Below are 27,962 nucleotides of genomic sequence, written 5' to 3'. Positions count from 1 at the left end.
TAAAAGTCAACTTAGAGAATGATATCGCTCAAGGAGCTTCTGGTTATTTCTTTAGGTTTTATACCTTGTGCTATTGAGTCAAAAAAGCAGAAGGCATCTCACTCCCCACCCCAAATTTGCTGAGGGGGCCATGAAGGTGTAGGGAGGTTAACTGATTAGCCAAGTCACTAATCTTGACCACTACTTCCATGTTCTCTTTACTCCTTAGATCCTTCTATTAGCCAGGGAGAATAGGAGAGAACTTTGCCACTGTTTAACACAGTTCTCTGGACAGAAAGTCCTGGAGCCCAGGAAGCCACACAGGGAGCTGGCTGTGCCTGTGCCTATTTCAATGTCCCCTAGGGGCTGCAACCCCTTCCACTACCTGTCTCTTCAGCCACAATTTGCTGTTCTTCAAAACCCTAAGAGGCTAGTCCTTCCTCAGAGTAAAGTACTTTCAGGAAAGTTTCTAAGACAGGGGATGTGAAACTGTTCAGAATGCAACCCACAGTCCCCAAAACACTTTACAAGGAGACCTGGTAGATACATGCATATCTAGTTAAGGAAATGTTTCACGAAATAATACTTACCCTCATGACATTTGATATATGCTATTATCTATATTAATGCTATTATCTATGCCAAGCTATCCTTTTATTTGTACTTATTTTTGTTTATTATTATTTTAATTTGCTCATATTTATGTGATAATTTGACACATGTACGGAATGTGTAATGATCAAATCAGGTCATTAATATTTTCTTCTCCTTAAACATTAAAACTTTTTTCTTGATTGATATGCAATCATTGTACAAATTTTGGGGGCCCAGTGTTCTATTTCAGTACATGTGTACGGATGTACTGATCAAATCGGGATAATTAATTTTTCCATCTCCTTAGCATTACTTGTTTGGAGACTTCAAGTTCCTCTCTTCTAGTTATTCATAAGTGTATTCACAAGTGTATAATTAGGCTATTTTTCTAAAAGAGAAGGACATTGCAACCTTCTAATGGATCTAGATCTGCATTTTTAAAGCCCTGCTCCATACATCCCAGCAAGGGCAAACCCAGCAGCCCTAGATTTGCCAAAGGTGCCCTCTTCTGGGCAGCTTTATTATAAACAGTTTCCTGAAACATTAAAGTGTCAATATACGTTTGTGTGTACCAAGTCTCACTAGAAAATACATTTATGACTGCTGGTTGCAACCAAAAAAGCTTAAGAAAAAATGTTGAGAAGTTCTCTTGGAAGTATTTTATGGTGAGGAAAGGCCAAACTGAAAGGGCTTCTGTGCGTGGGAGATGTGGGGCTTCCTGTCCCTATGCTGAGATGACAGATGCTGTGCAGATGTTTGACTGATGTGCAATCTCCTTCCCTCCCCAAATAATGCCCACAGGAGAGATTTTGGTGACCTGTCCTGTATCCCTGGATTCTTCCCTCCACTCAGGGTGGCTGGGCAGGAGACATAGGGCTCACATCTCTGTGGAGAGGAGGCTGGGCTCGCTGCAGTACTCAGCGTCTTCGCTCATCTTCACGCTGTAGGTCTCATACCGGGACACCTCCTCCTGACACACCATGGCTATCTGGCTCTCCTGGGAGGGGCATCTAAGTGTCCAGGATGGAGAAAAGTATGAGGAACTGTCACCCTCCTCCTCTGATCTCAGCAAGCGAGGTGTCACTCATGCACATGCAAGCACATAAACACAACAGCTGGGGCCTCTGCTTCCTGCAGCTGCTGCTGAAGGCTTTTAAAGAAGGCCTTGGGCTGTACTATACAGGGCCGGGAGGGCCAACTATAGATGGCATGTCCCCGGCTCCGTGGAGTAAAGGCACAGAAAAGAAACCTCATGTAGAGAGGTTTGTTCTCTTGAGCTAAGGGGAATGGGCCTGAGTCTAACTCCTGCTGAGGCTCAGTCCCTGCTGAGTTTGAGTCCCTACTGGGTGTGGGTCCTTCCTGAGCTCCACACCCTCCCACACCTGGATGTGCCTTGGATTAGAATACTTCCCCCTCTGGGTCAGGGTTTTCTGCTTGTTAGTCACACCTCTTATAGCTCTGGACTAAGTGCTCTTTCTCTTCTGTATGTATGTAGCTCAGTACTTCCTGCCAGTTCTCTTCCTATGAACACTGCATGCTAGGATCAGTCTAGCATCAGACCCATAAAGTCACCTGGGAAAGATCCCACTTTATACTCTTAGAATTCAGAGCTTCTTGCTTTGACCCTGACCCTGGAGCAACACAGGCAGGGCTGGGACAGAGTCACCCAGATTGCTGCCGATCCCCCAGTCAGAGATAACAATGAAATGCTGGATGATTTCCATGGAATAGGGAAAGAGGAGTGTGGAATGTGCTTTGGAGTTTGATGGGATGGGCTGAGGGAGGAGAATGGTAGCAGGCAGGCAACACTGCTCCTTTCAGGTCTTGTGTGCAGGACATGGGGGCCTGTTCTTGGCAAAAGCAATGCCAGAACTGTGGCTGCCCTTAGCCTTGTGCTGAGACATAAAGGACAGGGCCCAGAGCTGGAACTCTGGATGTGTTTACCTCTTCATCTGGTTAAGGTTTAACACCTGTGGTTTTTATCAACTGTCATGGGAAAAGAGGCAACTGACATTTATGAGCACTTACTATGTGCTAGGCACTGTGTGTGTGTCATACGCCATTGATAGATACATCAGGGGGAGAAGAAAACCCCCTGATGACTGCTCCACAGCTCCTCTCTAAAAATCTCCTCCAATTTAATCTGTATCAAAATTTCATATGAAAATACTCTTCAAGGGAGGTAATTTAGTTTAGACTGGGAGGCCAATGATGGAAAAATGAGCCTCTTCAAGAAGAGGTTGAGACAAGGTGCACAGGGGAGAATATGGTAGTCCAACTGAGTCCTTGAAGATTGTGGAGGAGGAGCTGGGAGGCAGAAAAGGGAGAGGGCCACCAAGTCAGCTCAGGTAGGCCCTTAAACTTGATCTTCTATGCAAAGCCAGCCTTTCAGGTCAGCACACATATGCAGTGCTGGGCACCTGAGCATAGAAGGTGTCGGTGTGTCTCCTGAGCCCCAGGACACACCCAACATTGCTGTTGGGTGGTAAAAGCAGTCAGTCTTCCAGAGAGTACAGTAGATTGGATGGATGGCCAATGCAACCTGCCTGCATCAGACACTACTAAGTGCCCAGATCAAGTGGCCACTTGACCTTTTTTTGTACTGGGGATTGAACCCAAGTGCACTTTATCACTGAGACACATCCCCATCTCTTTTTATATTTTATTATGAGACAGGGTCTCAATAAGTTGTTTAAGGGTTGCTAAGCTGCTGAGACTGGTCTTGAGCTTGTGATCCTCCTGCCTCAGCATCCCAAGTTGCTGGGATTTCAAGGTGCGCACCACCATGCCTGGCTGCATGGTCACTTGAAAATGGGTGTTATGAGGGACAGGAAAACCAGTGGGCAAGTATGCTGCTCCTTGTGTGGAAGCAGCTTCAGGACACGTCCAGAGGTTTAGCTAGAAACTCACATTTCTTGATGAGTATGTGAGCTGGAGGGCAGGAAAAAGGTGATCTGCCCAAGAACCTGGCATGCTGGGGACCTGTCCACCCTGCTGGGGCCTCACTATACTGCTCTGGAAGAGCAGCACAATCAAGGATGACGTGGCAAGATGCAGAGCAGTGTCCTCTCCCTCCCTGGCCCTGGGGAGCCTGGGCTGCAGATGGAAGCAGGCAGGAAACCTGCACAACCCAGGCTGCACTTCTGGGGCCCAGAGCACAGAAGCAGGCACCTACCATTCCAGTGTTTCATAGCAGTGCGTCCTACAGCACAGGGCCAGGTGGGGAGAAAAGGGAGAGTCAGGAGCGGGGAGTTGCAGTCAAGACCTCCAGGAGTGATTCTACCCTGGGGCAGATAGGTTGGTGCTACAGAAAAGGGTCACCTGCCCCCAGAAAGCTCCCTGCCCAGGGAGAAGAAGAAAAGGTGGTCATACCTTTCCTGACTCGAGTGGGTAAAAGACCAGGTTTGGGCAGAGGTTTGGGAAAGGGCCGAGGGGATGGTTTCAGTCACATAGCCTGAATTCACATGTCTCAGAAGACCACAGGCATTCACTCAGGAAGAATGAGGGGAGAGGGGCTCTGTCAGAGGCTTGACACCTTAGGACACAGCTGGCCCATTGGGTGATGCTGACTTATCCTGCGTGTGGCTGCCATGTTGAATCAAGAACTCAACTTGGGTGGAAGCCTGGCTTCTACCTCTCTCACTGAGTTCTGGGGTAGCATCCTCCACTGAAGCCTGAAGAGTGGGTGGTGGCCTGAGGGCAAAACTCGTCTCTGTCCAGTGTGCCCTAGGCTAGGGTGCATGAGACCCATCATGGGCTGGAGTACCCACCCTCCTGCTTACCAACTAGAGTTGAGCTTCCACGTGGACTCCTGCGCCCCGATGGCAGGAGACAAGGGGGGCCCATGGCCCTTCATGGTGCTGACAGTGCTGGGGTAGCTGGTGGAGTGGGGGAAGTAGCCCAGGGCTGTGTTGTTGGCATTGTTGATGTTGGCATTGGAGCCAGTGGATGAGTAGCTGCTGGGAGTGAAAGTGGAGTCCACCATTTCTCATGGGAGGGCGATTCAGTGTCGCCTTGGTTGTTACCAGCTTTGTTGATATGCAGTGGGTGTTGGGTAGTGAAGGTCTGGGGGAAAGTGCTCTGGCTGTCACTTTGGTAGTAGTTGATGTGGTTGATAAGCAGGCCTCCTGCCCTGTAGGCAAGATGGGAGAGAAGGTGGAGGAAAAGACCCCTGACTACCTCTCCTTCTTTGAGGGAGAAGCACTGGACAGGTGGGGCAGAGAAGCACTGGACAGGTGGGGCTGCCAGAACATTGTCTGCCCATTATAGAGTCAATGTTTCTGGGTCTTGGTGGGGCAGTGTTTACATGGCCCTGTGTTCCTGATGCCATTCGGTATGTGACGAGAGTGAGGTTAACAAGTCATGGGCCAGATGGGATGATTTTAGCTCACTGTGTGCTCTACAGCCTAAGAGATGGGCATGGGGCCAGGAGACAGGTGGAGCAGGGACCTGGTTCCACAATGGTTGGTAGCTTCCTCTTTGCTATAGAAGGAATTTTAACCAAACACTTTTGGGATGAGGCAGGTAGCTCAAATGACTGAAGAGAGCCCAATGCAAGAGTTGTGGTCTTCTGGCCTAGCCGGGTTTAATTGCTATTGATGGTCAGCTTTCTTCTTTAGGAAAGGAGAGATAGGCCTAGAGGGGACCTGGTGACCTAGACAGCACATGCCCATCTCCACAGGACAGCCAACACCTATTCTAGCCTCTGCCACCATGTGGGAGCACAAGCACAATATAGTCAGGTCTTCTGACTTTTTCCATGAAAAGCCAGAAGTCCAGATTTTTACTTGGACATGCAAGATGTTCAAGTATCAGCAAGCAAGAGGGGTCAGCTTTTTGTGACCCATTGGCTACCACTCTTCAACTCTTACTGTAGAAGTTCTTTCCAGGAAACATTTCTCTTAAGAACATGTCTTCTTCCCAGTTCCCTGAGAGACAGTGACACTCAGAGCTGCCATGTCCTGGGAAGACTGATGTGACAAGGAGTCAGGCTTGCAGAAGGTGGAGAAGGAGGAGACAGCTAAGCAGAGGGGTTTGGAGCCATCACAGAGTTAAGCCTTTCTTTCTGGTTTTTCTTGGAAGAACCCCAGTCCGTTCCTATTTTGCTTCAAACTGAATTTGGTAAAGAACAACCTGAAGATGTCATCTTTGGAGGCAGTGGACACAGACTCCCTCAGGCCTTGTCCAGCTCCTCCTTGGCAGTCAGGTCTCCAGAGATGGTTTGTTGGATCTCAGGCCCAATATCACGCAGTGTACGCAAGCCAGCCTGGAACCCAGAGGGACATATGAGGACCCTGGTCCTTTTCCACTGAGCTTCACAGTTAGCCATAACCCTAGTTCTCCACCCGACCACTCTACCCACTAGGTGGACCTCTGAACCAGAGGATGGGCTTCCCTGGACCCCTATTGTCACCTAGCATGGAAGATTCCATTCATCTATCTGGGAGGAGTGGAGTCATGCTCAGAAGACCACCAGGGATCAGGGGCTGCCTGGAACTCAGCAGAGTGCATGGGGATGCTGGGAAATCGGGCAGGACAGTGGAGGGCAGGATGTGGGGAAGAACGCTGGGAGGGAAAGGGGTTTGTCACCCCCCTCATATCTGCCTTCAGAAAGGCTTAGCACTCTCAGGAAGTTTCCTGCTAGCCCCCTGGTAAGAGATCTGGGCCCTGACCAGGGCCTGAGGAGGGAAACCAGGACCATCCTTGGGGTGAGGATCCTTCCCACCAGCCCCGCTCCTGCAGTGACAGGGTGTTCTTCTGGGAGTGCTTTCCCATGGGCCCCTGCTCTGCACTTCTTGAATTTCTGAAAGTATTCTTGGATCAGGAAAGTGGCATAAAATTTGGCAACTGTGACCTCATCATCTGAGACACACAGAGAGAGGAGAATTGGGGGGAAATGGAATTCAGTTAAACTTCATTAACTTGCTTTTCAGCATCCAAAATTTCTTCACTTTTTCAATTTATTTATTTGTTTATTTTTGGCGTAAAAGAGAAAAAAAAACAATAAAAAGGAATATGGTGAAAAGTCTCTCTCCCACCTCATTCCTATCTACTTAGTTACTTCTTTTTAGTAGCTAACAATTTTTATTAGTTTTTTGAGTATTCTTCTAGAAATTCTTCATGCAAATAAGCAAATATATTCTTATTCTTTTTTTTTTAATGTAAACAAATGGGATACATGTTGTTTCTCTGTTTGTACATGGCGTAAAGGCAATCCATTTGTGTAATCTTATTCTTATTATTATATCTCTCTTTCTTTTTTGGAAACAAGATCTCACTATGTTAAAACCAGACTGATCTTGAATTCCTGGGCTCAAACAAACTTCCTGCCTCAGCCTCCTGAGTAACTGGACTACAGATGCATACCACCACATCTGGATGCTACCCATGGTCCCCTGCCTTATTATTATTATTATTATTATTTATAGAAAAAGTAGCCTATTGTCAAAATTGCTTCCCACCTTGCTTTTATTTTTTTCCCTTGAACTGACATTGCTAACCCTTATTTGATTCAATCCATGATTGAATGGTGTCTCCTAAATCCAAATAGTTCTGTTTCAAGATTGGAGGGGGGCGGTTATTGGAAGCAACACCTTCCTCTTGATGAAGTTTGGGTTTTTCTTTAAACCAGACTGACTGCGTTCAAAGCCAGGTCTGAAGCCACCCAGGAGAGGAAGCAGATGTGGCCATAGGAAGTGAAGGCTTCTGAATTCTTTGTTGGAATGTCAGATTCCAACAGTAGCTGAAGCCAGAGGACAACTTCTGGGTTTCTGATGGAGGCCATCAGTTTCCTTCATAGTGAAAGAAGTCAGAGGTTTTGATATACACAATCTGAGTCCTAATTAAAACAATGCTCAAATAAACTACTGTACTGGGTTGAAAAGAATCCCCCTGGAATTCATGACTACCTGGCTCCTTGGAATGTGGACTTAGTTGGAAAAATGGTCCTCACAGATGTGACTAGTTAAGATGAGGTCATACTGGATAAGGGTGGACCTTAGGTCCAACATGCCTGGTGTCCTTATACAAAGTGGAGAGGCATATAGGGACACGTGGGGGAAGGCCACGTGAAGAGGGAGGTAGAGATGCAGTGACACAGTTGTGAGCCCAGGAGAACAAGCATCACTGGCCACCATCAGAAGCTCCTCCCAGCCTCCAGCTGGAACCCACCTGCCCGCATGTTACTTTTAGAATTCTGGTCTCCTGAACTGTGAAGGAGTAACTTTCTCATGTTTTGAGATGAGATGCCACAGGAAATGGAGGATAGGAAGGAAGTACAGTGCAGGGGCACATCTGGTTCAGTGGGAACTCTGCCTCCCGAGCCTCCCACAGAGAGGAGGTGGCAACACCTACCAGTGGAAGCAGATATCAGAAAACATTGGGTTCTGCAGTTCTGCATTTTCTTTGGGCTTACTTTCTTCACTGGTAAAACAGGCTTGATGAGATGCCTCTGGGACAAGGGACTTCTTCTCCTTTCTTCTCCTTCTTCTTCCAGGAATTGAACCACCTGGTTTGTGATCATTTGTTATGGAAGATGCAGAAAACAAGTATGACTTCCAAAAGGATCTTTCATGTATTTATTTTCAGGCCTTCATTTATTCTCATAATGATCTATGTAGCTGTGCAACATTACTGGCCATTGCTTTATAGCATCGAAGTATTTTTTTTATATATATATATTTTTATTGTAAACAAATGGGATACATGAATTGTATTATGCCCTGTGCTTTGGTTAGTCATTTTAATACCCTTTTTTTTAATTTTAATTTTTATTTTTTTAAATTGTAAACAAATGGGATACATGTTGTTTCTCTGTTTGTACATGGCATAAAGGCATACCATTTGTGTAATCATAAATTTACATAGAACAATGTTGTTTGATTCATTCTGTTATTTTTTCCCTTCCCCCACCCCTCCCACCCCTCTTTTCCCTCTATACAGTACTTCCTTCCTCCATACTTGCCCCCCTCCCTAACCCTAACTCTAACCCTAATACTAACCCTTCCCTCCCCCCCATTATGTGTCATCCTCCACTTATGAGCGATATCATTTGTCCTTTGGCTTTTTGAGATTGGCTTATCTCACTTAGCATGATATTCTCCAATTTCATCCATTTGCCTGCAAATGCCACAATTTTATCATTCTTTATGGCTGAGTAATATTCCATTGTATATATATACCACAGTTTCTTTATCCATTCATCAATTGAAGGACATCTAGGTTGGTTCCACAGTCTGGCTATTGTGAATTGAGCAGCTATGAACATTGATGTGGCTGTATCTCTGTGGTATGCTGATTTTAAGTCCTTTGGGTATAGGCCAAGGAGTGGGATAGCTGGGTCAAATGGAGGGTCCATATCAAGTTTTCTAAGGAATCTCCACACTGCTTTCCAGAGTGGCTGCACTAATTTGCAGCCCCACCAGCAATGTATGAGTGTACCTTTCTCCCCACATCCTCGCCAACACCTGTTGTTGCGCATATTCTTGATAATCGCCATTCTAATTGGGGTGAGATGGAATCTTAGGGTGGTTTTGATTTGCATTTCTCTTATTACTAGAGATGTTGAACATTTTTCCATATGTTTGTTGATTGCTTGTAGATCTTCTTCTGTGAAGTGTCTATTCATTTCCTTAGCCCATTTGTCGACTGGATTATTTGAATTCTTGGAGTAGAGTTTTTTGAGTTCTTTATAGATTCTGGAGATTAGTGCTCTATCTGAAGTATGATTGGCAAAGATATTCTCCCACTCTGTAGGCTCTTTCTTCACATTGCTGATAGTTTCCTTTGCTGAGAGAAAGCTTTTTAGTTTGAATCTATCCCAGTTATTGATTCTTGCTTTTATTTCTTGTGCTATGGGAGTCCTGTTAAGGAAGTCTGGTCCTAAGCCGACATGTTGAAGATCTGGACCTACTTTTTCTTCTATAATCTGCAGGGTCTCTGGTCTGATTCCGAGGTCCTTAATCCATTTTGAGTTTAGTTTCGTGCATGGTGAGAGATATGGGTTTAATTTCATTCTGTTGCATATGGTTTTCCAGTTTTCCCAGCACCATTTGTTGAAGAGGCTATCTTTTCTCCATTGCATATTTTTGGCACCTTTGTCTAGTATGAGAAAATTGTATTTATTTGGGTTTGTGTCCCTGTTCTCTATTCTGTACCATTGATCTACCTTTCTATTTTGGTACCAATACCATGCCGTTTTGGTTACTATTGCTTTGTAGTAGAGTTGAAGATCTGGTATTGCAATACCCCCATTTCACTCTTCCTGCTAAGGATTGCTTTAGCTATTCTGGGTTTCTTATTCTTCCAGATGAATTTCATAATTCGAAGTATTTTTAAGGCTCGCTACTGTAAAGAGCACTGGTTCTCTGAAGTTGATGGGAATTTCTCTCATTTCCTTCCACTCACAAAAGCCTGAAGGGCCAAGGCTGCGATAAGTTTCATCCTCACGGATTTATGTTTTCTCACATTTCTTTCTTATGTCACCAAGTCCTATGATTTTAGCAAGTCCATGGAGAGCCTGGAGACTCACCCTCCACTGGGGCATTACAGGTGCTTTGGTGGCTATTCTGAAATGTCTGGTTGCAAAGATTTTCTTGAATTCTTGACTTGCCTATCATTCCCAGAGGCTGGCTTTCCCCCTTATCTCTGGACAAGTTTGGCTACAGCAGACTCACTGCTATTGCTGGTGGTACTTTGTTGGAACCTGGTTTGCTTGGACAGTGCAGCTTCAACATTGCTCAGTCAGTAGGTTTTGCTTCTCTATGGAACCCAAACTTATGTCCTTGGTTTACACCAAGGCTTTAGTATCACAGTGTATTCCTTCCAGCAGTCATAGTGTCTTCCCTTCTTGGAAGAGAATACCCTTCCCCTGAACATAAATGAACTAATAGACATGGTAGAAAATTTGGAAAGAATAAAACCAAAGAAAGAAGATTCCACCACTCAGTGATATTCCATATTAATGCACTAACAAATTTCCTTCTGATTTTTTTCTGTTGTACATACACATGTGCATTACATGCCTAAATAATTCTTTTTTTTTTCAGTTTCCTCATTTTTATTTTTATTTTATTTTTTTTTTATTGTAAACAAATGGGATACATGTTGTTTCTCTGTTTGTACATGGCGTAAAGGCATACCATTTGTGTAATCATAAATTTACATAGGAGTGGGAGAATATCTTTGCCAATCATACTTCAGATAGAGCACTAATCTCCAGAATCTATAAAGAACTCAAAAAACTTTACTCCAAGAATTCAAATAATCCAGTCGACAAATGGGCTAAGGAAATGAATAGACACTTCACAGAAGAAGATCTACAAGCAATCAACAAACATATGGAAAAATGTTCAACATCTCCAGTAATAAGAGAAATGCAAATCAAAACCACCCTAAGATTCCATCTCACCCCAATTAGAATGGCGATTATCAAGAATATGAGCAACAACAGGTGTTGGCGAGGATGTGGGGAGAAAGGTACACTCATACATTGCTGGTGGGGCTGCAAATTAGTGCAGCCACTCTGGAAAGCAGTGTGGAGATTCCTTAGAAAACTTGGAATGGACCCTCCATTTGACCCAGCTATCCCACTCCTTGGCCTATACCCAAAGGACTTAAAATCAGCATACTACAGAGATACAGCCACATCAATGTTCATAGCTGCTCAATTCACAATAGCCAGATTGTGGAACCAACCTAAATAATTCTTTTTAGTGAGAAATAGGCCTATTGACCACCATTTCAGATTGAGATATTGCCTTGATACTCTTGGCATACTTTTTAGCTTTTGTTTTCTTTTTTCATTTTATCAACAGAACTTGACCTGTGTTTATTTTTAAAGATTAGCTCATAATTTTGACTGGCATCTTGTTGGACAAGTTCTTATTTCCTTCCTTTTGGAGGTTTCAGCTATTCTCTGGAAGGACTTAGCTGAAAGGAAACAACTCTCCTGGTTATGCAGTGAATTAAATTCCAAGATGTCATTACTTTTCTTTATTTTAGAAGTGAAGAGACTGAAGTGAGAAAGAATAAAGACTTACATGCATGCTGGTGAGAGAGCTGGGACACAGACAGGAATCTCCTATCTCCCTGTCTAGTGCTCCTTCTGTGCACCAAAGGAAAACACTGGCTGGCAGCCTGGGCTCCAGGGTGAGATGTAAGAAGAGGAAAAAAGCACACTGCTCATCTTGTGTGTATTTTCTCCTGTTACTGTACCAGTGGATGTCAAACTCCAGTTCACACATCAATCATCCACACAGCTGGTTCACAGTGCAGATTCCTGGCCCCACACTCAGACACTTAGGATTGGTAAATTTGAGCTGGTACCAGGACTCAGCCTTTTGAACAAGTCCCAAGAGCTGATCCTGTGGCTCATGGTCTTTTGATCACACTCTAAGAGCACTATGAATGTCTAGAAGCTCTTGGAGAGCAAGGTCATCTTCTGAGGCATGTTTTATACAGACTTTTGCAGAGTGGTGCAGAGATCCTCAGTGATAAAGACAGCAGATGACCTGAGATGGGGTCACTGTGAACCCACAAGGTGCCTTTGTGCAAACTAGAAGGGATCTGTGCTAAGTAATGTAGCACAGGTAGGACCTTAACCCTACATCAAGGGGCTTATTACCTGGTGTCAGGTGTAGCATGTACAATGGTATGTGATGACCTCCTCCATAGTCACCACCTGTCGTTTGTCCCCTTCCCAATATGGGTTCTTTTAATTTCAAATGAGAGTTGAGCATTTGAGAGACCCACCTGTAGTCAGGCAAATTTCTCGAGATGGGCCTGCTTTAGGTAACAATCATCCCCTTCTGTGTTTTGAATTATACCCTATGACTTTAAGACAACACCCAGAATAACTTCTAGGCTTCGATGGAGAGGGAGAGTTCCAAATAAATAAACTAGAGGCCGGGAGGTCATTCAAGAAGCAAAGAGAGCATGAGTAAGCAGGGCTTCTTTAAGACCCAGTATATGGTATGAATGTGAGGTGTCCCCCAAGATCATGTGTGAGAAAATGGAAGAAGGTTTAAAGGACAATTGATCAGCTTATGAGAGCCTTAACCCAGTCAGTGAATTAATTCCCCTGGTGGGATTAACTGGGTGGTAACTGAGGCAGGTAGGGTATGGCTGGAGGAGGTGGGCAGTGGGGGTGTGCCTTTGGGGTACATATTTTGTATCTGGCAAGTGGAGTCTCTCTCTGCTTTCTGATCATCATGTGAGCCACTTCCATCCACCACAATCTTCTTTATAATGTTCTGTCTCTCCTCAAGCCCCAAGGAATAGAGCTGGCTTTCTATGGACTGAGACCTCTGAAAACATGAGCCCTCAAATAAACATTTTCTCTTTTACAATTGTTGTGATCAGGTCTTTTAGTCACAGAGATTCAGAATGTAGATTATCATGTCTTGCTGCTCTGTGCTATACTGAGCACTTTGCACGCTGCTGAGCGCCCCTCTGGTCAGTCAGCTGGATCTTCCAAGTGACTTTTCCCGTGGTCCATGGATGATTCCTACCTTCTGTTTTGATCCTCAGGGCTGTCCTGACCAGGGCAAACAAGGTGGCATTGAACATGACTGTCCCATTGCTGTTCAGAGACATGTTCATGGAGATCAGATGCTGGAGGGGAGGGGAGGCAAAGCCAGAGATTAGAGGATGGTTCTCAAAGGCCCTACACAACCACCATGGCATGAATGCTGGGTGCCTGGTGACTTGTGTGGGTGTTGCTGGGAATCAGTGGGTGTGAAGTGTGGGTCACTGCAATGTACTCAGAACATTTTCAGGAGAGAATCTGGACTTTGTTGTGAAGGACACTTGCCCTTGTCCACAGAGTGGGCAACAGATAGAATTTGTCCTCCTTGGACCCTCACTTCCACAAAATGATGTTAAGCCCATCTTACCTGCCATCCCACCCAGTGTAGCTCAGTTCTATGGGTGTGCTTCTGCTGGCCATGAAGAACAGGTGTGTGTCAGGCACTGCTGAGTGGCCACCTGCTAGATAGAGAGCATCCATCTAAATCCCAGGAAAGAGAATGATGAGGGAAGTTTGCTTGGGGGAGATGCAGAGCATCCTCTTTCTGTGTGTTGAAAATTTTATCTCTTCATCAAGCCAGAACAGAAGCTTGCTGACTCCAGATAGGATGGTATTACCTCTTCCCTCCCACCCACTTCAAATGTGCCTCCATGGTCCTGTGCTTGTGTGCAGAGCTGTCAGTACACATTATGAGAAAGAGCAGCGTGATGCTCATCATGGTGTCTACACTAGGGTGTGGTCAGGGAGGCTGCTTCTCAGACCACATGGGGTTCTCCTATTAACCTTGTGCCAGGAAGGGTTGTCCTTTGCTGAGATACTGGTTCTTTTTGAATCTCCTGGGCAGTATGAATTGGAAATTTACAAGCCTAGTACTCAGTCCTCCCAGTCCTGTCTGGAGGTTTCCATGGGTGCATTTCAGCCTCCTCTTGGCACATTCTTTTCCCATTATGCTTCTACTTTACTTTTGATTTGTTCTTGTTATGGTTTGGATCTCAAAACTCCCAAAGGCCCATGTGTTGAAGGATTGTTTGCAAGTCTGCAGCACTATTGGGAAATGGCAGAACTTTTAGGTGGTGGGACCTAGTGGAAGGAAGTTAGGTCATTGGGAACTTGCTCTTGAAGGGGATATTGGGACCATAGCACCCTCCTCTCTCTGTCTTTTCTTCCTGACCACCATGAGTTGAAGAGTGTTCCTCTTTTGTGGGCTCCTACCCCAATGTAATGTGCCACCACAGGCTGAAATTATCAAGGTCAAGGGGCCACAGACTGAAACTGTGAGCCAAAATAAAATTTTCTTTATAATAAAACTTCTCTCTGTTATTTTGTCACAGTGATAGAAAGCTGACTAACAGAGTGCTTTTTATCTCTCATATTTCCTATAATATGAATAAAACACAGCAAAGCAGGTTTTAAGAAATAAAAGCTAGAATCAACCACTGGGATAGATTCAAACTAAAAAGCTTTCTCTCAGCAAAGGAAACTATCAGTAATGTGAAGACAGAGCCTACAGAGTGGGAGAATATCTTTGCCACTCATACTTTAGATAGAGTGCTAATTTCCAGAATATATAAAGAACTCAAAAAACTCTACTCCAAGAATACAAATAACCCATTCAACAAATGGGCTAAGGAAATGAACAGGCACTTCACAGAAGAAGATCTACAAGCAATCAACAGATATAGGAAAAAATGTTCAACATCTCTAGTAATAAGAGAAATGCAAATCAAAACTACCCTAAGATTTCATCTCACCCCAATTAGAATGGTGATTATCAAGAACACAAGCAACAATAGGTGTTGGCGAGGATGTGGGGAAAAAGGTACTCGTACATTGCTGGTGGGGTTGCCAATTAGTGCAGCCACTCTGGAAAGCAGTATGGAGATTCCTCAGAAAGCTTGGAATGGAACCACCATTTGACCCAGCTATCCCACTCCTTGGCCTATACCCAAAGGACTTAAAACCAGCATACTACAGAGATACAGCCACATCAATGTTCATAGCTGTTCAATTCACTATAGCCAGATTGTGGAACCAACCTAGATGCCCTTCAGTTGATGAATGGATAAAGAAACTGTGGCATATATATACAATGGAATATTACTCTGCCAGGAAGAATGATAAAATTTGGCATTTGCAGGCAAATGGATGAATTTGGAGAATATCATGCTAAGTGAGATAAGCCAATCTCAAAAAACTAAAGGACGAATGAGCTCGCTGATAAGCGGATGAGGACATATAATGGGGGGTAGGAGGGGTTAGCGTTAGGGTTAGGGTTAGGTTTAGGGTAAGGGATAAGGAGGGTGGTAAGAATGGAGGAAGGAAGGACTGTATAGAGGGAAAAGAGGGGTGGGAGGGGTGGGGGAAGGGAAAAAATAACAGAATGAATCAAACAAGATTGTCCAATGTAAATTTATGATTTTTAATTAAAATAAATAAATAATATAAAAAAGAAAGAAAAATACAGTTAAAACTTATTTCAGTTTGCTATAGTGTAGAATAACTGAGTTATATACAGATTTGCTGAACTTTCTTCCTAGTTTCAACACTTTATCTGTAGTTTCTGTCTTACTTTCTGCACAGGCAAATTTTGGCTTTTTTTTTTTCTTCTCAGTCTTACCCTTCAATTTATTCTTCTTATTGCATTGAATAAAACTTGAAATATAATATTATTATAAAGAGTGATAGCATAGGATCATATCCATGATATTTACTAATTAGCTATTTCAAGTATAAGATAGTCATTCTTTCTCTTTGTTCATTTCCCACCTGACTGATCCTATTCATTTTTACAGAGGTTTGTAATTGATTGGCTTGGATTTTCTACCTGGATTAGCCTGTTGTTTTCAAACAATGGCGGTTATATCAACACATTTTCTCTTCTCTTCTTTTCTTCCTGTTCTGGGGATTGAATCCAGGGATGCACCCATACCAGGCAAGCACTCTATCACTGAGCTACATCCCCAGCCCCATTCATATTTCCAATTTTATAACTTTCTGTTTCTTTTCTTTTTCTCTTATTAGTATTAACTTAATGTTCATATTATGGAATGAATGTGGAGGTTCCCCACCTTTTTCTAGTCCTGAAAAGTTTTTATAATAATAGGAAAGATTTATTCTTTGATAGTCTGTTAGCACTCACAAATAAAAATATTGAATCTTGGCCTTTTTGAAGCCTAAAATTTTGACTACCTCTTCAATTTCTATTGTCATTAATGCTATTTATTTATTTAGAGCATTTCAATGTTACAGTGGCACAAACCTACATCTTACATGAAATGGCTATGCTCATGTCGAATCTATATTGAATCTGTGACAGTCCAGAAAACTGTTGTTTTATTTATGGAACACTTTTTAAATGAGTATTTTATTTTTTAAGATTGCATTTTTTCATTGATTAATGTATAAAAGAATTATTTTCTTAGCAGTTTTTATAATTCATATTTTCCTCTATAAAAGCATTGCCTTTACTTAGATTTTCAAATATGTTGACATAAATTTGCTCATAATATCCACATCCCCTTTTCAAGGCCTAATTTTATTTGTTACTCTTAGAAAATCTTGTTTGTGACTGGATTTAAACTTAGAGGTAGACAGTCTTAGAGTACAACCCCTACCATTTGGAAAGTCTGTTCCTGGCATTTTTCTTTGACTACCTTCATTTTCTTGGCTCAGAATCTAGCATATTCTTGGCCTCTTGCTTATTTTTCTTAGCATCCTGTTTCTTTAAGATGACATGTAGTGTCTGTGTTGCAGCACAGGTGGAATAACAAGAAGCTGAATTGTGGACACTTTAGTTCCAGGTTTCTGACATTCTTTGTTGAGGCCTTTGCTGTAGTTCAGGTCAGGGATGTCCTCAGAGGGCACACATGTTGAAGGTTTGGTCCCTAGTCTGTGTCTCTGTTGGTAGATGGTGGAACCTTGAGGAGGTGGGGCCTAGTGGAAGGAGTTAAGTCACTGGGGAAGTACACTTGAAGAAGATATTGGAACATTGTTCCCTTCCTCACTTCCTTTGCTTCCTGGAGACTTGAGGTGAGCAGCTGTGCTCCACCATGAGCTTCCTATCATGGTGTTCTGCCTCGCCACAGGACCAAAGAAATGAAGTCAAATAACCCTGAACTGAAGTCCCTGAAACCCTGGGCCAAAGAAAACCTCTTTCTCCCTTTTTAAAAAACTTTATTTATTTTTATGTTGTGCTGAGGATTGATCCCAGTGCTCCTACATGCTAGGCAAGTGCTCTACCACTGAACTACAACCCCAACCCCTTTACTCATTTTAAGTGAATTTTCTCAGATATTTTGGCACAGTGATGAAAATCTAACTAACATGGGTTTACACACACACACACACACACACACACAACTGGTGAATCTCATATGCTTTAGAGACATTTGAAAATTTGTGGGTTTTGCTAGCTTTTTTGAGTCCCAGGTGATGAAGCACAGTAGTATCAGCCCAACCAAGAAGATTCTTTCTTACATTAACTAAATGGAGAACATTCAACACCATGCAACCCTGAGTAGAGCAGCACTTGTTTTCCTCCAGTTCCCCTTGGTCTGGAACAGGAATGGGCCTTACCCAGTTGGAGGTGCGCATAGCTGTGCTTCATAGGGAAACCTCCTTGTCATTCCTACCACTGAATCAAAACACATAACCCTTCCATCCTCTTCTCAGAGGGCAGGAGTAACTTCTGTGGCCATTCACTTCTCATAAAAGGTACCAAGTTTGTGTTCATGGTCTGCTTTAATGAGTTTCTAACAGTTAGTGGCTGGAAAGATGTTTAGCATCTTCAAGTAGCTAATCACCTCTGAGGTGCCCTTTTAAAAAGCATAAAACTCTCCTATCATTCTAAAAATCACTTCTGTGTCCATAATTATGTTGCTTTTTGTATGCCTGATATTGTTGTGTCTTTTTAAAAAAATCTGGATTTGATAAAAGTCTTATTTATTGTTTTTATCAAATCAGCGTCAGTGTTTATTGATAAAATCTATTTTTCTTTCATATTTGGTTGATTATGGTTTTATGAACACGTCTTCATTTTTTTGTTATTCTTTTGCTATTAGTTGACTTATTATAATTTTTAAAATGAATAAATTTTACATTTTGAATTTTCCTTTGGTATGGATGGGTCATCTCACATGTGTCAGATACAACGCTATCACTAATTGCTATGTATCTGTAGTTTCAACTTTGAGTTATTTAGAAGAATGAATTAAATATTTTAAGTGGAGAGGTTTCAGAGGGGCTATTGCTTTTAGGGTTAATTTCTAATTTTGCTATATTGAAGTCAGAGAGGTTTTAGGATTTGTTAAATTCTGCTTGGTGACTTAAGTTATGGCTAATTTTTGTGAATGTTTCTAGGTGCTTATAAAGGATGTGTCTTTTGCCAATTATTGAGTAGAAATTTATTAATCTGTTAACTGTGTTATTTGTTTTTTCTTTACCCTTTCTTCTACTTTGACCTGTCTGATCTGTCACTTTCTGTAACCTGCATTCAGCTCTCACTGTGTGTGTGTGTGTGTGTGTGTGTGTGTGTGTGTGCGCGCGCACGTGCGCAGGCATGTGTGTTAATTTTCTCCTTCAAGTTCTATTCGCGTCTACTAGACACATTACCAAACTGCACGGTTAGGCTCCTGTGGTTTTTGTGACTGCCATATGGTAGAACAACCTTGGTGGATTATTCCTTTTTCAATGCCAAACATGCCCCTTTCTCTCTTACCATGCCTTTCCCCTGGGATTCTGTTTCTTCTGGTACTACTGTTGTCACATCAGCACTTCAAACACTGCTTTGCGTGCCTCTGCTAGCCCTTTATTTTCATCCTTTTTTTTAACTGTCTCTCTCAGAAATAGGCTACAGCTAGAATTTCTTTTTTGTTTTTCCCCATACTGAGGATTGAACCCAGGGGCTTAACCCCTGAGAAACATCCCAAGCCCTTTTCCCTTTTCATATTTTGAGACAGGGTCTTGCTAAATTGCTTTAGGGCCTCACTAAGTTGCAGATAATGGCTTTGAATTCGTGATCCTCCTACCTCAGCCTCCCAAGGCACTGGTTGATTTCTTAAGGCTAGCATTAGAGTATTGATCTTTTACTGTAGAAATCTAACTCATTTAAGTTTTAGTGATCATTAATATCCTTGTTCTTATTATCTTCTTTCCACCTTCTTATTTTATTTTCCCAATTTCCACATTTTATTTTATTTTTGGTATTTTTGTCCTTTCTTCCTTTTCATAGATTGTTAAGGTTTTCTTTGTCCATTTTTTTCCATTTGTGGCTTGGGGTGTACACATTTCATTTCCATTTTTCTAGTTTTTGACCTTTCAATATTTATTATATGTGTTTGTACACACTTTCCCCTTAGTTGCATAAAAAGCCACACAGTATCCACTTCTGCTGATACAAGAGAAGAATCCTGGCATGGTTTCATGGTTCTCAATTTTCTACTATCTTACTTCCTAACTTGTTGAGATAATAAGGGATTTTACTTCCAAATTGTTATTAAGATTTTGGATATTTCCTCTTAACAATAATTTTGGCTCAGTCTCCTCCACTGCAATTTCTATGTTTATAAGTCATAACTATAAATGTTACAGGGTTTTTTACTCATATCTTGATTCTGCTCATTCTCTTTTTAGGTTATTGTTCATTCTGTGGATGTACATCCCTGTATAATTGTGATGAGGCAGGGTTATGTGAGAGAGTAAACTTTTGAGGTTCTTATATTTCCAGAAATGTTGATTTTTGTATTGCTACTTGAATACTGACTGGACTGCATATAGGAATCTCAGTTCAAAAGTACATTTTCCTTATAGTTTTGAACACATTATTCCTTTAGCTTTGAGAGTTCACTTTTGTTGAAGAGAAGTCCAAGGCCAGTTGATGCTTTGCAAAACAATCTTTTTCCTTTTTGGCAGCACCATTCACTGGAGAGAGTATTCTTTCTCCATTGTGTGATCTTGACACTTTTGTTGAAAATCTATTGACCAAAAGTGTTGGTTTTTTTCTGGGATCTCTGTCCTGCTCCATTTGTCAATGTGTCTGTTTTTATGCGACTACCAGGCTGTTTGATTACTGTAACTTTGCAATTGTTTTGAAGTCAGGTAGTGTGATGCCTTTAGCTGGGCTGTATTTTTTCCTCCAGATTGCTTTGGCTATTCAGGGTCCTTGGAGGTTCCATAGATATTTTGTTTCTAGTTCTGTGAACAATGACATTGGTATTTTGATAGGGATCACATTGAATTTGTAGACTACATTGGGTAGTATGGACATTTTAACAATATTAAATCACCTAATCCATGCACATGGGATACCTTTCCATGCATTTGTGTTGCCAACTATTTCTTTCATCAGTGTTTTATAGATTTCAGTATACAGATGTTTTCATCTCCTTGTTTAAGTTTACTTTTATTTCTACATGCTATAGTGCATGGGATTGGTTTCTTAATTTCTCTTCCAGATAGTGTACTGTTAATGCAAAGAAATGCTACTGATTTTTGTGTGCTAATTTTGTAGTCTGAAACTTTACTGAATTTATTTATGAATTCCAACAGTTTTGTTTTTGTTTTCATTTTCTTGGTGTGGAATCTTTAGGGTTTTCTGTACAAGACCATGTTATCAGCAAAGAGATACTTTTACTTTTTCCTCTTCTACTTGGTTGTCTTTTATTTCAGGCTAGAACTTAGAAGACTACATTGAATGGAAGAGCTAGAGCAAGCATCCTTGCCCTGTTCCTGATTTTTTGCCTATTGAGTAGATGTTAACTGTGGACTTTACATACATGGCATTCATTGTGTTGAGGTACCTTACTTTTGTGCCTGTTTTGTTGAAAGTTTTTATCGTGAAAGGAGGTTGAACTTTTTCAAATGCTTTTTCTACATCTATTCAGAGGATCATATGGTTTTGCCCTTCTTTTTGTGAATGTGCTGTATCACATTTATTGATTTGCATATGTTGAACCATCCCTGCATTCCAGTTTTAAGTCTCACTTGATCATGGGAAATGATGCTTTTGATGTACTGTTTAATTTAGTTTGCTAGTATTTTGTTGAGGATTTTTGCATCTATCCTCAACAGGAGTATTGATCTATAGTTTTGGCTTCTGTAACATCTTTTTCTGACTTTGATATTGATAATGCTAGCCTTGTAAAACTTCAATTTGTTGATGTTTTTCCACTTTGTAGGATTTTAGGACATTTTATTTATTGTTGGTATTCTTAAAAGTAATCATAATGTGTCTAGTTAAGGATTTTAAAAATTAACCTATTCTGCACTTAGTAGGCTATTTCAAACCGAAGTTTCATATTTTTTCCAAAATTTTATTTGAACATTTCTTTATTTCACTCTCTCCATTCCTTCTGTTCTTTTTGTCTGGAATTTCTCTTACAGAGATAGAATTTTTCTGGTTTTACCCTTCATGTCTTAACTTTCATTTCATATTTTCTTCTTATCTTTTGGATATATAAAAAGAGAATCTTCTTGTTAATCTTTCAGTGCATTAACCATTCATCAGCTGTGTCCCCTCTGCTATATATCCTACTTTAAAAAAATTTCAACCATTGTATTTTTCTTTTTTTAGTACACTCTTTACTTCTCCTCCCCCCGCCCCCCCCCCTCTCTACTTTGGATTTGCCCAGGGGGCACTTTACCCCTGAACTATATCCCCAGCCCTTTTTGTATTATTTTATTTTATTTTAAATTTTGATACAGGGTCTCAATTAACTTGCTTAGGACCTCACTAAATTGCTGAGGTTGTCTTTGAACTTGTGATCCTCTCCTTCAGGCTCCCAATTATAGGCATGCAATAATTTGCCCAGATTACTTTGCTCATTTTAATGAGGGCTGCTGTTGCTGCTGCTACTTTTACTTCTTCTAATTTAGCAAGCAGGTTGTGTTCTCTAGTCTCTTGAAAGATATTAATTATATTTATTGTATTTATATTATACATAAGAGAATTATATTTATTTCATAAGTAGAACAAATTCTATTTATTCCTTTTCCTCATTCATCTGTGAGTCAAGTGTGAGGCCTCTCTTTCTTGATGTAGGTTTCTCCTGAATACTTTGGGATTATTGTTGATTTCTCTTTGTGATCGAGAACTCAGTTCACACCTCTGGATAAAGCCCTCCTCCCAGGATCCTCTCTGGGAATCAGGAAAGAAAGATAAGATGTGCTGCAGGTAGACTGGGCAGGTGGCATCTTTTCTGGTGTGGGTTCCCTGAGGAGAGAGGCATGCTCTGCCTCTCCAGACTCCAAAGTCCAGGGTTGAAACGTCAAGAGCCACTGCTTCCGGCTTGCAAGAACTAGCAAATTATCTCCAATAGAGTAAGTCCCTGATGAACCAGGGGTCCCAGGCTATGGCCCCAGATCTCTCCTGTGCCTTGCATCTGTTGACCCTGAGCTTTGAGACTCCCTGGGCTGCTCACTTCTCCATAATCTCACCCTGTCTGGAGGTGTGTGCTCCTCAGGTCTTGTTCCTTTGACAGTTGAATCCCACCTCTTTCTTCCATTTAAGACTCCCCTAACATTTCTGATTCACCTAAGGAATTCTTTCATCTTTGTTTATGATTTTTCCATCCTCAGCACTGTTATGAATTTATTTTTTTAAGAAGTATCTTCTGTCATCATGAACTTTAGGAAAGGAGAGGAGAAGGGCCCAGGTTGATCATTCTGAGATCTGTTTCCAACTCTGTATTTAAATGTGGCATGGGTTTGAGTGCTGCTGTTGAGTTTACCACAGCCCTTGTGCTCTGATAAATTATAATCAGGGAGGTGGTGATGTCAGACTGATATTTAGGGAATCTGTTAGTGTGATATAATGCATTTTTGGGCAATTATGATACTTGGGCTTGGGGAATGGGTTATGTGAGACAAGGTAAAGGCGGATTATCTGATAGAGGGTCCCTAGACTCCTTGTGAAGGGAACTCCAGGGCTCACTACCTCTCCTAGAGCCACATGTAGAACAGATGAGCTATCATAGACTTTAGAAATCATCTGGAATAGGGATTGTCATCGCCCAGATGAGAAGAAGAAGCAGGCTGCAGGATGGAGTCACTCAGGGGCACTGTGAGAAACACCCGCTTCCCCAGCATTCCAGAGGCGGTGGCCTTCCAAGAAGTGTGGAGGCTGAAAGCTGACGTTAGTGAGGATAAAAGTAAGTGCACATATAACTGCTCGACGAGTGGTATTCTACATCATGAAGAATGAGAAATTATACTACATTATATATGATGTATGAAAGTGCATTCTACTGTCATGTATAACTAAATAAAACAAATAAAAAAAAATTTAAAAAGTAAGTGAAGGTGGACATAACCACCTAACTCAGCAGATGGCACACACACTAGCATAGTGATCAACATCTGTATTTGTTTTATGGGGAAACTGAGGCTCAGAGAAGGTAGATGTCCTGCTCTAGGTCACAAAGCCAGCATGCTGCACACTTGGCTTTGAAGCTGTTCAGATTTCAAGCGAGGGTGCTTTCAGTATTTGACTTTGATCCCATAATGGCTTTGGGTAGTAACCAGCAGGTGTCAGTGTCCAACACGTTGCTCATGAAAAGTTAATAGGAAAAACAATGAAGCCAGCGGCTTCCTACTCAGGGAGGGGTAGTGAGGGGAGCACCCACTCTGTCCTTTCCCTCTCCCTACTCACTTCACTCTACTTCTAACCCAGGCCACAGGTCATCATGCAGGTGTGTATGCGTGCACCTGTGTCCTCGGACACCTACCTGAAGAGCAGCAGCACGGCTTGGGAAAGGTCTGAAAATTGTTGTTCGGTTGATCTCTGTGGTGTCATTCAGGGCAATTTTTCCAAACACCTAGCAGAAGAAAGGAGGAGAAATTTCGGCCACCTGTGAGAAGAAGACCCTGATTCCCAACACTTTTTCAATGGTCTCTTTACAGAACAAAGTGACTCAGGGATTGCCTGACCTGTACCCCAAACAGAGTCTCCTGATGTGACCTGGCCAGCACCTTTGGCCACACCCATTCTTGGTCCCAGTTCTCCATGGACACGTGTAAACAGAATTGTGCCCTTGGACCTCAGCAAAGCTCCCCACAGCCAGCAGGAGCTGTGGCTGAGAGCAGTGGAGGCTGTGACCAGGACCTGCTCCTGTGCAGGGATGCAGGGCTCACTGCCTTCTTCCCTTTGCCATTTTAGCTCCTATGTCCAAATATAGGTTCTTGGACTAGAGTGATATTGAATGGATGATCGGGAGCTTGGACAAGCTTCATTGATTCCCCCCAAGAAGAGGCTTTCTCTTTTATTTTATTTTTCCTGGCCGTTTAAAGCTATGCCAATCCTGGAAACCGGCCCCTTTAATCAGGAGTCAGGGGAGCTAGCTCTTTTCATCACAAAGGTTTGGACCCATGAACCTTCAGTCTTTCTGCAGTGAGCAAGTGGGGAGTGTGCTTAGGCTCCTGGCCAGTGTGCAGTGCTGGGCTGGGGAAGTGCTGCCCAGTCTGAAGGGGACTCAGCAGGAACTCCAAAGAGGCTGCAGAAGTCTGGATTGGGGAAGGAGAAGGAGCTGTGGGCATCTGTGAGGGAGGCCCCAGGAACTGCTGCACATTCGAGGAGACACTACCTTCCTCCCTTTCTCCATTCCCTCTCTCTTCTTGCCTCTCAGTCCTCAGTGTGTGGATGCCATTGGGCAGAGGGTAATTCTCAGGCTCTTCCGACATGGGCAAAGCAGGGGTTGCTGGTCAGAGGCCTTCTTGCTGTTTCTGAGAAGGGGCTGTTTTTTGATGAGGCCAACTGCCTAAGTATGAGTTTCCCTTACCAGTTGTAGAACCCAGACCTGGGACCCTGGTGGAGGAGCCGAGTGAGGCGCTCTTCCTACCTGCATCCCAATAACTGCGTAGATGAAGAACAGCATCACTATCAGAAGGGCCTCATAGGGCAGGGCCTGGAAGGAAGAATAGAGCACACCAATTAGGCCCAGGGCAGAGGCAGGCTGGATCCCTGTCCTGGGAGCACTGGGTCCCCATCTCTGCAGCCATCAGCTGCTGCCTGACTTGGGGCAGAGGGCACTTATACAAGGGCCCTACAGAAGAACTGGGCACCTGGGAGAGAGCTTGAGAAATGGGCACTGACGTCCCATTTTAGTTTTTTATTTACTTTTTGTGGTACTGGGGATGAAACTCAGCAGAGCTGAAACTCAGTAGAGTTCCATCTGGGCTCCTAGCTTTGTTTTAAAAGCAGGCTGCAGTATGATGGATGCAGTGTGATACTGCTTAGGTAAGAAGAGTCGAGGTGGAGCAGAACCTCCTCCAACTGTGCCTAAATATTTGCACGAGGAAGGAGAGAGTGGTGGAAGATGCAGGCCACACTGGCCATTGACACCCATGGAGAGGTGGAGGAGGCAGGTCGGGCCCCTCTTTTTTCAGCTGACTTTTGGTCCACTGGTTGTGGGAGCAGGTTTTACTGTTGTAAAAATACTTTCCAGATCCCTGAGCTTGGGCAAGTTACCAAACCTCTCTGAGCTGCAGTTTTCTCATCTGATGTGTGGAAACAACAATGGCTTCTTGGGACTTTGTGGCATTTAAATGACTTAAGTCTTACAGGGTGCTTAGTGCACTACCTCACAGAATCATGTGCCACACATTTTTTCCACTCAACATGTTATCTGACGACTTAATTTTCTAGAACTACAGCCACTTCTCCGGCGAGGCACCATGGGCCTCTGCACCAATTCTTTTGGTGGGATCCTGTAGCCCACCATGCAGGATCCTAAGGAAATGCGTTGCTAGTTGCCCTGCACCACTAGAAGGCACTGCAAGATCACTCAATGCTTTTCCCACCAAGCCACACTGGGCTCCTCATCAAGTGCCATTCCTCATAGTCAATCCAGCCTGTTTCTTCTTTCCAGGAGATGCCCTTGGAGTTCCTGGCTCTGCTCTGTCTGGCTCTGCTGAGGGTCCTAAATCCTGACTGGGTTTTGATGCTCTGCCAGGCAGTTGGGTGGTAGCTATTCCCATGATTGTATTCAGGGGTCCTGGTGGGTGGGGTGAGCTGCCCACTGAAGGGGTTTCAAGCTCTGGCTGCTTTGGACTCCAGTTGTTCTCTTGTGTCACCTCCCCCTGCTTCCCACAGCCCTTGCCCCTGAGTCGCTACAGGGGAAGGGACTGGGGAATGGGGTGTTGTCTTCCTCACAGGAAGGAAGTTGGTGGCCTTCTACTCCTCTCTTCCCTGGGGCTTCTGGGAGGCTTCAAACCTGTCCAGGCCATTGGAAGACCCTGGAAGGGGTGAGGGCACAGGACAGGGGAGGTAGGAAGGTGTCACTTGCAGTGAGCCCTGGAAAAGTCTGGGCCTTGCTCTGCAAAGACCAAGGGATCTGTTTAGGTTAGATCATCTCTCTCCGTGGAGTCCTGGAGTGAAGGGGAAGAGAAGGGGTCGGCCTCAAGGCCAACAGAAGCTGGGGTGGGCTTATGGCACTTGGGTTGCTGGGGGCTCGACTGGTTGAAGGCTCACCTTCAGCTGTGGGTCCTGGAGGAACCTGAAGGTGTGGGTACATGCATGGCCAGGGCTCCAAAGACAGGCCAGGGCTCCAAATCCTGTCCAAAGACAGGACAACTACCCTGCCTCTTTCTGCCTCCAGACCAAGAACAACAGAAACTGACCTCCCCCTTCCCGTAACCCCCTACCCAGAGTAGCAGTAGGCTGGGCTGCAGAGTCTGGAGAGCTGGTGCTGGGCAACCCTCAAGCGAGCCACTTCCCACTTCCCAGAGCTAGTGCAGCTCACCCAGCCCTGCCAGCACCAGGAGAGAACCGGCCCTCGAGTTTCCTGTTACTGTTCCCATTCCAGGTTCCCCTCAAGGAAGGAGGGGTCTCTGGTGGCCCCCTCCACCTTCCTTTTCCTCTTCCTTTATTTTGTGTTGTTCCCCCAACATCATCCAAGCCCGATTGCACTCCCTGAACATCCCACTAGCCCAAAACCCTTGAGGGCTCCATAGGTCCTTCCACTCCAGCCTGACCTGGCAGGATAGCTTCAGGAGCCACCCATCTCCTACTCAGATCTGGAGATCCAAGGGACAGGGAAATTCAGAGGCAGATTTTATAGCACGCCCATTTCCACCCTGGGGGTGCTGCACAGAAACCAAGCCAGAGGGTCTGTCCTGGCTCTTGGTCCCTCCAAATAGGAGAAGAGTCAAAATATTTCTTAGGTTTCAAAATCAGAGCTGTGTTGGTTCCTGCTCATGCTCCTGCCTCCTTCAAGGCAGGCGGCAGACAGTGGGTGTTGGGGGCTTGCTACATGGGCTCTCAGAGGGCCTGGAGAGGGACCTGCAGGAACTAGTCCTTGTCCCATCCCTAGGCCGGCCCCTGCCTGTGTATTTTGAGGTCTTTGATGGTCTCCACCTCTATTTCTATCACCTGTGTATCTGCTTGAAATTCTATTTCTCTCCTTAGAAGGATTTGTTGCCCCAGAGGAGCACACGGAGGAGGCTAGGGTTTTATAACCCAGCAGTCAGTTCCACTGTGTTTGGGAAAGGAGAAAAAGAAGAAAGAACAAGCTTAAGTGGGAAACTTCAGCTGTGGGTATCAAGAGTTTGAGAAGTTGGTGCCACCAGGCCGGCTGGATCTGATGAGTTAAAACCACTGGGACCCCAAAACCCAAGCTTGCCATTTGAATTCCACTCTAGTTAACCAGGACATCTGGTTCTATTGGGGACAGTGTCATGGTGTGGCCAAAGAATGAGTGGTTGGGGTTTCGTTGGTGAGAACCAGAGGTCACCTAGGGCAGAGGACAATAATTATGCTATACACAGAGAAATGAGCATGTGGTAATGGACATCATGTTCATGGCCAGGAGTCAGGAAGTGCTGGTTTGGGGTGTGTGGGGTTTCTTACTCTCTTTTTGCCTCATTTTACACC

The 27,962-nt window shown here is 43.6% G+C and overlaps 1 pseudogene across 1 annotated transcript in view; it reads right to left on the bottom strand.

Annotated features, from left to right (window-relative positions):
* Nucleotides 1–821: 821 nt before the first annotated feature.
* Nucleotides 822–27,962, bottom strand: part of LOC306662202 (voltage-dependent L-type calcium channel subunit alpha-1C-like) — a 143,267-nt pseudogene continuing 116,126 nt past the window's right edge. Inside the window, exons 23-27 of the transcript XR_013766653.1 lie at nt 13,083–13,185; nt 6,310–6,435; nt 5,704–5,839; nt 4,356–4,705; nt 822–1,583 (exon numbers count right to left, since the gene is read on the bottom strand). The product of XR_013766653.1 is annotated as a voltage-dependent L-type calcium channel subunit alpha-1C-like (transcript). The remainder of the gene's footprint in view (nt 1,584–4,355; nt 4,706–5,703; nt 5,840–6,309; nt 6,436–13,082; nt 13,186–27,962) is intronic.

The sequence above is a fragment of the Sciurus vulgaris genome (assembly GCF_902686455.1).
Source record: "Sciurus vulgaris genome assembly, chromosome: 5".
Lineage (NCBI taxonomy): Eukaryota > Metazoa > Chordata > Mammalia > Rodentia > Sciuridae > Sciurus > Sciurus vulgaris.
The sequence above is the reverse complement of the archived record's forward strand: the minus strand, read 5'-3'. Positions and strand labels throughout refer to the sequence as shown.